The sequence below is a fragment of the Psammomys obesus genome, unplaced genomic scaffold, assembly GCF_907164565.1.
Source record: "Psammomys obesus unplaced genomic scaffold, mPsaObe1.curated_primary_1811, whole genome shotgun sequence".
Taxonomy (NCBI): Eukaryota; Metazoa; Chordata; class Mammalia; order Rodentia; family Muridae; genus Psammomys; species Psammomys obesus.
The window spans coordinates 22,039,393-22,050,254 of record NW_026596073.1 but is presented as its reverse complement, the minus strand read 5'-3'; positions in this window follow the sequence as shown (position 1 = coordinate 22,050,254).

Below are 10,862 nucleotides of genomic sequence, written 5' to 3'. Positions count from 1 at the left end.
GGGGGGGGGGGGGGGGATGCACCCAGAGTGTAAGTGTGAGAATTTGCCTGATTATGAGACTTGGGCAAATGAGTCTTGTGAGTGGGCAACTCCCAAAAAGGAGATCCTTTTTTCAGAAATGGCAAAAAAGAAAAAAAAAAAAAAAAAGTCCACAACGCACCAACACTGGTTCAGAGGAGGCTCATTGGCTTGGTGAGAAGCAGCCCTGGTGATCTTGCGCAATGCACACCACTGCAGTGGAGCTCCTGGCCTCCCCAGGGGGAGGGGAGTTAAGAACCTGGATTCCATCTAGCTGGTCCAGCCCTGAATCCAGGCAAGGATTTAAGAGCTCTGGCCAGCATGTACAGTGTCCTGCATCAGCGTGTCCTGCCGCCCCACCTCTGCTTTGTATCGGGGTTTGGAGAACTGTCTTCCACACTACATCTCTGTTCACTGGCTGGATGGTGGCTTCCTGTAACTGAGTGTCTGTCCCCCTTTGTCATACCTCTCAGTAGGGACTGCAGAACGGCTAAGAAGGACAAAACACTGAGTACAGGTGAGGCAGAAGATCACAGCCCCTTGACACTTTCATATACATTTCAAAAAATAATTGGCAATGAATCACTTTTACAGTGCCACTTCCTAGCCTCTTTGGACTGTCCCAATCATCCCAGACCACCTCTGAAGCAACCGAGGAGGACCAGGTGGCCAATCTGATCTGGGTCTCAGGGAGTTATTTCACAGTTACTAGTGGGAACCCTACAGAGGCAGGTATGCGCCCTGAGAAAGTCAGACATAGCCGAGAGGTATACCTATCTCTAGGATGGCTCAAGATCCCCAACCCACGCATGGACACACATATCTTCTCCTCCACTTCTCCCTCATTTTCCTGGGGATGGTAGTCTTTAAATGAGCCACTATTTCCAAAATCTATTGAAAGCTCTAGTTGTTGTATGACCAGGAAAAATAGCACACCTAGAGAGATTGATAGAACTTTATATTTTAAAAAAAATACCCACAATTACTGGGGCTTTCTTTTTCTGCCAAATTGGAATTCTTCTACTCTCTGATCACTCCCATTAAGTAGTTGTGATCTCTACAGTTAACCTAATAGAGAAAGGGAATTTATTTTTACGCTGGTGGATCTGATCATAAGATCCAGGACTTGTATTTTTTTTTTTTTTGTACCATTTGAATAACCTTCGTGCTTGTTCATACACGTTGAAAGTGTTGCTTAACTCAACTGCACAGATCAGGCTCATGGAAGACAGCCCTTTCACCTTGCCATAGACAGAGAGAAAGATCAAAGCTGCTGGGGTTTTTCCAGGACGACCCCTGCTTTGTTCTAAACACTTTGCCATCTCCTGTTTGTAGAAGCTCAGACAAACCCCCCTTGTTTTTCTATTCTATAAACCTCCTTCTTATAAACAAGACACCTCTGCTCATTTGTCGTCTTAGAAAGAGGGGATTCACCCTCATGGGGAGATCTTTGCTGTGTCTTCTACAGTTACAGTACCAACTCCTTCCAACTTTTAAAATCCGCAGTGTTAAAGCAGTGAAAAGCATCATAGGACTTGGCAAGTGAGAAAAATGTATTTGAAATGGCTTTGTTCTAGTAAGACTCATGTTAAATAATGAAAGGCAGCTAACCTATTAATAATTCTGCCTTGAAATACCCAGGGCAGAAGACCAGTGGCTAGTGTTTTTTAAAAAGTGACTCTGGCTTATTATGTAATGAATTCCTTTTGGATTGGAGGATAGACAGTATGATAACTGATTTCAACTAGCTCATAAATTATTATTGACTAAGAATACTCAGGGTACCAGACGTATATTCTTACTACAGCACAATGATTTGGAACAGTAAATATCCCAGCCCAGGGGCCAGCAAGAGGCTCAGTGGGTAAGAGTACTTTTCATTAAGGCCAGTGACTGACGTTCTTCATCCCTGGGACTCAACTCCTACTGCCAAGTTGTGCTCTGACCTCCACACATGCTGTGGCATATGTACGCATGTGAACATGTGTGTACACACAAATAAATAGTTGTTAAAAAAAAAACAACTCCAGCCCACAAAACACAGGTGATACAGAAGATAAACCATAAAGAAGTTTGAACAAGTTACATATTAATAAAAGAACTGAAAAGCAAACCCTTTCCGCTTCTGTTTTCCCACACGTGAAACAAAGGAGACAAAATTAGCTGTCATGTCCAGAATCCTGGGACTTAAAATACATGTGCTAGTGTAAAATGTCAAGCCCTCACATGCTTTGTTTGGCAAATTTCATGAAAAAGATAAGCTCAATGGAATTATGACTTGACAACAAGAAGGAAAATACAGAGCTTGGCCACAGATTGGAAAGAATGCCATTCGCAGCCTGCAACAGCCTGGACAGGAGGGAGCTCAGGCAGAGAATGGTGCCCCAAGATCAGGCAGAGAGCACCTCGCTCAGGCCAATCAATCAACAAAGATTTTATTTGACTCAGGTTACTTTATTTGTCAAGGGACTCTTAAGGGGGTGCCTGAGATAACATGGACAAGGATTATATGCCCCACTGAGTGTAGTAGATTGCAAAAATATCTTAGCGACTAGCTCTGTAAGACTAGGGAGGGAAGGGCCTGGGTAACCAGAGAGGGCTTAGGAAATATTCAAAGAATGCTCTGAGGTTGAGCCTAAACAGTGGGGCCTGGCTGGGGATTGTAAAGAAAGGGCAGTTGCAGGCAGACAGAGAATGGGAAGTGAAATGGATTTATCCTCTTTAAGTAAACTACCCAGCCAGCACTTGGGAGGGGACATTAGAAAAAAAGCACTTTGACCGTGAACCAAAGAATAAACCTCATCTGTCCTCAAAATATAAAGATGCTTTGGTATTCAAGATTTCCCACCAAGCTCACAGCTCCCAGAGAGAAACATAAAAAAAGAATGTAGCTCTTCACCGGTGGATTCTCTTACAGCACGGACACTTTAAGTCCAGTGTGCTACTCCTGTTGCCAAGCCAGTCAGAATGCTGAGACAGAATTGAGGGTTAATTCTAGAACTCATGTATCCAATCCTTTCTTTTCTTTGTTTCCTTCTTTTTTGTCCATTCCTATCTTTTGTTTCAAGCTATCTCATGCTTTCATGTGTTTCAAAGTTATTGATGGAGTCCTCTGTCACATCAAACCCTTTTGAAGGGGATGGCATGCGAGTCTGGAGCAGCAAGCAGTAGGTATGAGCTTTTAATATTAGCTCTGCCTCTGACTCATTCTATGTTTAGGGCTTGAAGGCTTGGTGTTTATTCTTGGGATATAGTTCAGGCATTTTCCAGATGAGGAAGGGCACTGGGGCAGCTAGCTGGCTTTTCCTAATAACTCACCCAGTCGTCTTCATTTTGTTTAAGCATGGGTTACTTCTCTGAGGGTCTTTGATCCCCGGGCTGCAGACATTCTGGCACCAGGGAGCCTTAAAGGTCAAGGAGCAAAGACAAACTGAGGTGGGTGAAATCAGGGAACACTGTTAGCCACCTCTGAGAACCTGGGTGAACAGCAGCTTCTAGGATGGATGGTGTCATCCACAGTATGAATAACTGTGAGCTTGAGAAGCTGAGATAGAGACCCACAGGTATGTTCTGGAACATGGCTATTTGGAAGAGAGCCATTAAACTGTTTCATTTAATCCATGTGGATTGCCAATGTTCAACATCAGGAGGTCCAAGAGCAATCGCACATGCTTGAGCTTCAGTTTCCTCATCTGGGGAATAAGGGACTTGGTTTCATTAATTTCCTGAGGCTCCTTTCAGCTTCAATTGCTGTGCCTTTTTATTTTTTTTGTTTTTATTTTTTTAATACATCGATTCTCCTCACAGTCATTTGACTCCACTGGGCACACAGATGGACAGCTTTTGCATTCTCTTCCAGTACAACGTGAAACAATATACGGATCCAGTAGAAAACTATGCATAAATGGAAATACTGATTGGCAAGATGTCCATTCACTAAAAGCACTGAGTTATACTAAACACCTGCTAGGTATGTGTGATGGTTAGCCTTAATTGTCAATGTGACAACTGACAATTTAAGATCACCTGGGAATAGAGTCTCAGTAAGAACTTGGCTAGATCAAGCTGGCCTGTGAGCATGTCTGCGAGAGATTGTCTCAATTAATTGATGTGGAAAGACCCAGCCCACTGCAGGTGACACCATTCCCTGGGTGTGAGTTCTTAGCTAAGAGTGGAGCAGGTGAGCTGACAATTGATTGTGCATGCATTGGTGTCTCTCTGCTCTTGACTGTGGATATGACTAGGTAGTTTAAGCTCCTGCCAGCCTCAACTTCCTCCTGTGATGGATTTGTGATTTAACATAATGTTTTCTCCTCTGAGTTCCTTCTTGTTGGGATATTTAATCACAGTGGCAAAAATGAATCTAAGACAGCAATACTTAACCTTTACTTCCATTACAGCACAGCCAAACACTTGACAAATGATGTTTACTTAGGGTTGTCTTTGCTTGTTTGTTTTAGTTGTAAGAAGTCACACCTCAAGGGATCCTCTGTGGTCTTCACCAAATTCCCCTCGATAGTACCATCTTGCAACACCCATACCACAAATTTACAACCAGGTCTTAGACACTGACAGTCAAGGTGATGACCCTGTCCAGTTGTCCTCCGTGGTCTCACACATTCCCCTTCCCCTTTGAAACCCTGCAAATTCCTGGAAACCTCTTATCCATTCCCAATCTTTAAACCTTTTGTCATGTCACGAATTTTATATTAATACAACCACACATATCATAAATGTATAAAATAAGCTTTTATAATCTCAGAATCAGGGCTGAAGAGATGGCTCACTGAATAAGAACATTGGCTTCTCTTCCAAAGGACCTGGGTTCAAGTCCCAGCAATCACATGGCAGCTTTCAAGTGTATGTAACTCTAGTTCCAGAGGATCTGACACCTTTACACAGACGAACACATAGGACCAAAGATCAAATGTTTACAAAAATAAAAATTAATTAATTAAAATAATCTCAGTATCTTATTTGCTTATTTGTTTATTTATCAAGATACTTAAGACAGAGTCTCATGTAGCTCAGGCTGGCCTCAAACTTATTTTGTAACCGAGAATGAACTTGAAATTTTGATCTTTTTGCCTCTACCTCCTGAGTGCTAGGATTGCAGGTATGTAAACCATGCCTCACTTATGCAGTGTAGGAAGCCAATCTAGAGCTTTGCATGTGTTATGCAAGCACTCGAACAGCTGACCTATAGGCCCCAGCCATCAACTATGTACTGAAGTGAGTGATTGCCACAAAGCAATTGAACAGAATGGGGAAATGGTATCTAAATTAAAAGCCAAGATTAGTGAGTGAATGCAGGCAGTGAAGGGGGAACTCCAACTTCCAAGACTAGATCAGAACTAGCCTGTTCTTTCAGGATGTTCACCTGTGAGAAGCCATGTCACAGATAAGGGAGGATTGTTGACTTTGATTTTTTTTTTAAAGAAACCTACTTTATTTAGGGTTTATTAAACGCTTCTACCTCCCTTCCAACCCCCCAAACACCAGGTAGGAGAGAAAGAAGGTTAGTGGGGATGAGGATGGAGTTCTCTCTGCTACTTTCTGTTGGGTAGGGTTGTAGGACTCTTCTGGAGGCAACACCACTATCAGTCATCCAGAAATCCAGAAGTCCAGGTCACCAGCAAATGAGTAAAGCCCAAATGCAACAGCAGGACGAACCAGCAGCAAGCAGTCCTCCTCCAAGCAGCCGTGCCTTCTTCCTCTGAGCTGTCATATTTATACTCCTCAAAGTCCTCAGACTTCAGCTAATTCCGCCTGGCAAACACCACGTTCCTCACAAGACACTTAAGAAGTGTGGACAAACTAAAATCCCCAACTTGGAATTTTAACAAAAACATGTTTACATATCATAAACCAAAACATCCATGACAGAGGATAACAGCTAGAGGCCACCAGAAAGGTCAGGCACTCCAGTCAACAGACGAATTCATCTGTGGCTCTGAGGATCAGTGAAGTTGTCTTGGTCCCTTCAGCCCAGCTCATCTGCTGGCTGTATACCTGAGTGACATCCATAATGGCCCCGAAAAGTCAAAGAGTTTCCCAGCTGAGACCTGCATGGGTACTTAACTCACTGAATCTGGTGGTATGATAAAAATGATTGTTCTTTTAGGCCAACGAATTTGGTGTAATTGTTACCTAGCTACAGCAGCCTGAACATTAGCTAAATGCTAGGTCCTCAGCCCGGATCCCTCCTGTAAATGCTGAGGAAATTGAGCCACAAGATTTACCCATCTACCCAATGTCATCACCAGAAGCCACAGAGGGAGAGTCAAGAGTTAACTCTCTGGCCACTAAGCCACTGCCCTCTCCTGTCTAATGAGTGATACCATTAGAAAAATACCTGCAGAGCCAGCTGTGCTGCACATCTGGAGGCCCAGAACTTAGGAGGCTGAAGCAGAAGGATCTGGAGTATGAGGTCAGTCTGGGCTATAAAGTGAAAACCTGTCTCAAAGAAAACCAAAAGAGAGGAGGAAGGAGCCAGTCACAGTGGCACAAGCCTGTAATCCCAGCACTCAGAGAGGCAGAGGCAGGTGGATCGCTGCAAGTTCAAGGTTAGCCTGATCTACAAATCGAGTATAGGACAGCCAAGGCTACACAGAGAAACCTATCTTGGAAAAAAACAAACAAACAAAAACCAAGGAGGAAGTAGATGAGCAGAGGCAGGAGGAGAAAGGGGGATGATGGGATAAAGGAAGAGAAGGAAGAAGAAAAGGAGGAGGAGAAGTAGGAGAAGGAGAAAAATCAGTAAAAGAAAGGACCTTTCTAGGCAGGGCCCAAACACTAGCTCTTTGACATGCTACATTTTTATTTCCATTGAATAAAAGCTGAATTAGCCAAAGGCCTTGACATATAAACAAAAAGTAAACTGGGTGGCCTTACATGTGTGGTGCTTACAAACGCTGCACATAATTGGGCCGTTTGAATGCAACTAGCTCCCAATTAGAGGAAGCAATGCGCTCAAGTACATAAAACAAGAATGATTCTCCAGTCTAGGGGATTTGAAGGCTGTCTGCGCCTGACACAATGAAAGGTCTTTCCTGCTTCAAGAATAAAACTCGGCCTCTATTACTATCAAGCCTGGCCTCCTCCAAATGCTTGCTTCCTGGTGATTTATGACTGGCAGCTTCCTGCTCCTTTTGAAAGTTAGATTTCAACCTGGGAGGAATTCTAAGTTAATTCTCATCTCTTGGCCTCCAGGCAACTTCAGGTGAATCTTTTAGGGAGAATTTGGATATTTACAACTCAAAAGTTGATCCTGCTTGATGGCTCACAACGGAGAAAGGGGCTTGTTGTTGTGTCTGATGCCAACTGGGCCTGGATCCAAATACAAATAAGAAAGTCTACTGCAGGCAGCGTGTGTGGGAACAGATTCTCTAAGTCCCCTGACCTCCCAATTACAGTATAAGATGGAAACTTTTCCCCTTAAAAAGATCAAAGATAGGAACTTTTTTGTCAGTGACAGTTACAATGTGCTTCTAGAATAATTCCATTTGAGGAAAACAACTAAACAACCCAACTCACATGCTGCCTATAATTATAATCTCAAAGAAAACAGCGTAGGGGACTCAGAGGCTGCTGTTCGCCCCGCTGCACCATTTTTGCTACTCACACAACAATTTAAGGGAATCGAGGCATTCAGCTCTGTCTGAACATTCTCCTCAGCAGCACTTGGCCTGGTAGTTTCAAGAAACGGTAGTCAGGGCCTGCAAGTCCCACAGTGATGGGGAAGGCGCTCAGTCCTACATAGTCTGAAATGCTGCTGAAGAAACAGAGGAAGAAGAGGCACTGAGGATTTGGGCCTGTCTCAGTTAGGGTTTCTGTGGCTGTGAAGAAACACCGTGACCATGGCAACTCTTATAAAGGAGCTGAGAGTTCTACATCTGGATCCGCAGGCAGCAGGAAGAAAGCCACGAGGCTTGGCTTGAGTTTCTGAGACCTCAAAACCTGCACCCAGGGACACACTTCCTCCAGCAAGGCCACACCTACTCCAACAAGGCCGCAAGTCCTAATCCTTTCAAATAATGTCGTTCCCTATCAGCCCATGGGGGTCATTTTCATTCAAACCACTCAGATTTAGTCCCCAACATTTCATACACTGTGTGAGGTAGTACACTCCTGTAATTGCAATGCTAGGGAGGCAGAGGCAGGAGGATAACCTTACCAGCCAATCCGGAGGTGCTGTTTAAGTCCTCCCTTGTGTGATGCAGAGACCGTGGAAGGGTGCTGCAAGCCATGGCTTGCTCCTCATGGCTTACTCAGCTTGCTTTCTTATAGCATCCAGGACTGCCAGCTCAAGGGTAGCACCACCCGTAACGAGCTGGGTCCTACCACAACAATCACTAATTAAAAGAAAAAAAAAAAAAAAAGAACTATGGACTCGACCACAGGCCAACCTAGCAGGAGCATTTTCTCAAGTGAAGTTCCTTTTTCCAAAATGAGTCCAGCTTGTGTCAGGTTGACAAAACTAGCCAGCACACCCCTAAATATTGATGTTCTCCAAAATTAATCTTGAGTCTCATGTTGTGGTCACTGCTTGGGTGATCTCCTTCCACCAGGGGAGTCAGGAATCAAACTCAGGTTCTCTCGGTCTTGGCCACAATCACCTTTACCCACTGAGCCATCCCATCAGCTCTGACTTCTCATTTATCTGAACCCTGTCACTGGAAAACACATGGGCAACAGCCACACAAATGCTCTTCTCATCCTATAAACCAAAAGGTTTCATCTTAAAATGTCCTCTTAGTGAACTCATCTGTGTCTTTTAGCCTCATCATCTTCCACTCACCCATGTTTGTTCCTCTCTGCCTGAACCACACCCAGCCAACCTCCCACATCCTGCCTTTTGCTACTCCTTTATTCTCCACAGTATTCCTTTCTTCTCCTACGATACCTGTTCTTTCATTAGGGTCTACCTGTGTTAGACACTCAGGAACGGTTTCTGTATCTCTTCTTTCTCAGTGTGAGGTAGATTGTACCCTGCCAGCCTTTTGGGATGCAGCAATGCAGCAACGCAGCAATGCTATGACTTATGTTAAGCCTATCAAATTTAAGGACAAGGGTTAGGGAGATGCTTCAATTAGCAAATGCTTGTCCTACAAGCATGAAGACCTAAGTTTGAGCTCCCAAACCCACTTTTAAAAACACGACACTGTGTCAGGCTTGCAGTCCTAGTGCTGGGGAAGCAGAAATGGGCAAAGAGAGCTCTGGGCTCACGGGCTGGCCAGACAGCCTAGCCTGCTTGTCGAAGTCTTCTGTCTTCTCCCTATTGATTAGTGGTTATTTAAGTACTCTGGCCACAAGTAAGTCCTTGGTGAGTTACAAATGCATTCCCTCATTTCTGTGGTTTGTCTTTTTAATCTTAGCGTTGTCTTTTGATGATTAAAAACGATTAAATTTGCTCAAGTTCCATGTGTCGGTCTTGTCCTTGGTTAGCATTTCTTTTTTGTATGTTTTCCGCTCCCAAGTAACAACACTATTTCTCTAGGTTAAATTCTAGAATTGAATTTTTTTTTTTTTTTTTTTTTACCTTTAGGGTTTCAGTTTTGTGAGTTTGTTGTTGCTTGTATATGTGCGCTTACATAAAGCGGTCGGGGGACACGCTTGTATCATAACACATGCGTGGAGATAAGAGGACAACTTTCAGAAGTTGGGTCTCGAAATGACTGAGGTAAAACTGCCTTTTCCTGATCTTACCCTGACTCCAGCCCTTCACCCCCTGAATAGTCAGTCACACGCTTGGCTTGGTATCACATTCAGTACTTCCCATGAGCCTGATCATCTGAGATACATAAGCAAAATAACTGCTGGATGTATAGCCGAAACAAATGTTGCCAGGCTCCCCTGAGCTACCCCTGACAATGATGTCATTGTGCTTTATCAACGCTGTACCCCTGAGCTTTGTTGTCAAGAGTTCTGTGGGACAAAGGCCTGCTCTCAGTCACAGGCTACTAAAGCACTCTAATTTGGCCTAATTTGGTGGGCTATAACTTTCTCCCTTTCCACCTTGTTGAATCCAGGTCTCTCTTGTTTCCACTGCTGTGGACTCCAGGCTGGCTGGCCCGCAGCACTCCTGTCTCCAGCTCCCACCTTGCTGCAGGAGTGCTTCTGTTATAGAAGCACACCACTGTATCTGACTTGCTTTTAGACAGAGTCTCACTGTGTAGCCCTGACTGACCTGGAATGCACTCTGTAGGCCAGACTGGCCTGGAACTCATAGAGTTCTACCTGCTTCTGCCTCCTCCGTGCTGGATTTAAAGGTGTGTGCCACTACACCCAGCATATCTGACTTTTTACATGTGTTCTGGGATCCGAACTCAGGTCTTCAGGCCTGTGTGACAAGTGCTTTTACCCACTGAGTCATTGCCCTAGCGCTCAAATTCAAATTCAGTTTTATAAGTCACGTATAATTGCTTTTATAATGTACTGTGAGGTCTGAATTAAGGAGTGTGTGTGTGTGTGTGTGTATGTGTGTGTGTGTGTGTGTGTGTGTTTACTGTTGTTGTTTGAGACGTAGTCTGGCTGTACAGCTGTGACAGATCTGCAGCTCACAATGTGTACCGTGCTGGCCTCCAACTTGTAATGACGTTCCTGTTTCTGCCTCCCAAGAGCTCACTAAAGGCGCACTCACCACAATGCTTGAAATTTTTTGTTTTTCTTTGTTTGGGATTTGGGGTGTTTGTTTGTTTTGTTTGAGAAGGTCTCACATAGCCCAGGCTGTCCTTGAACTCACTATGTTGCCAATGCTAGCCTCTATCTGCTTGCCTCTACCTCTCCAGTACTGGAATTTCTAGTGAGCACCACTTGCCCAGGTATCACAGGCTTTTGCTTTG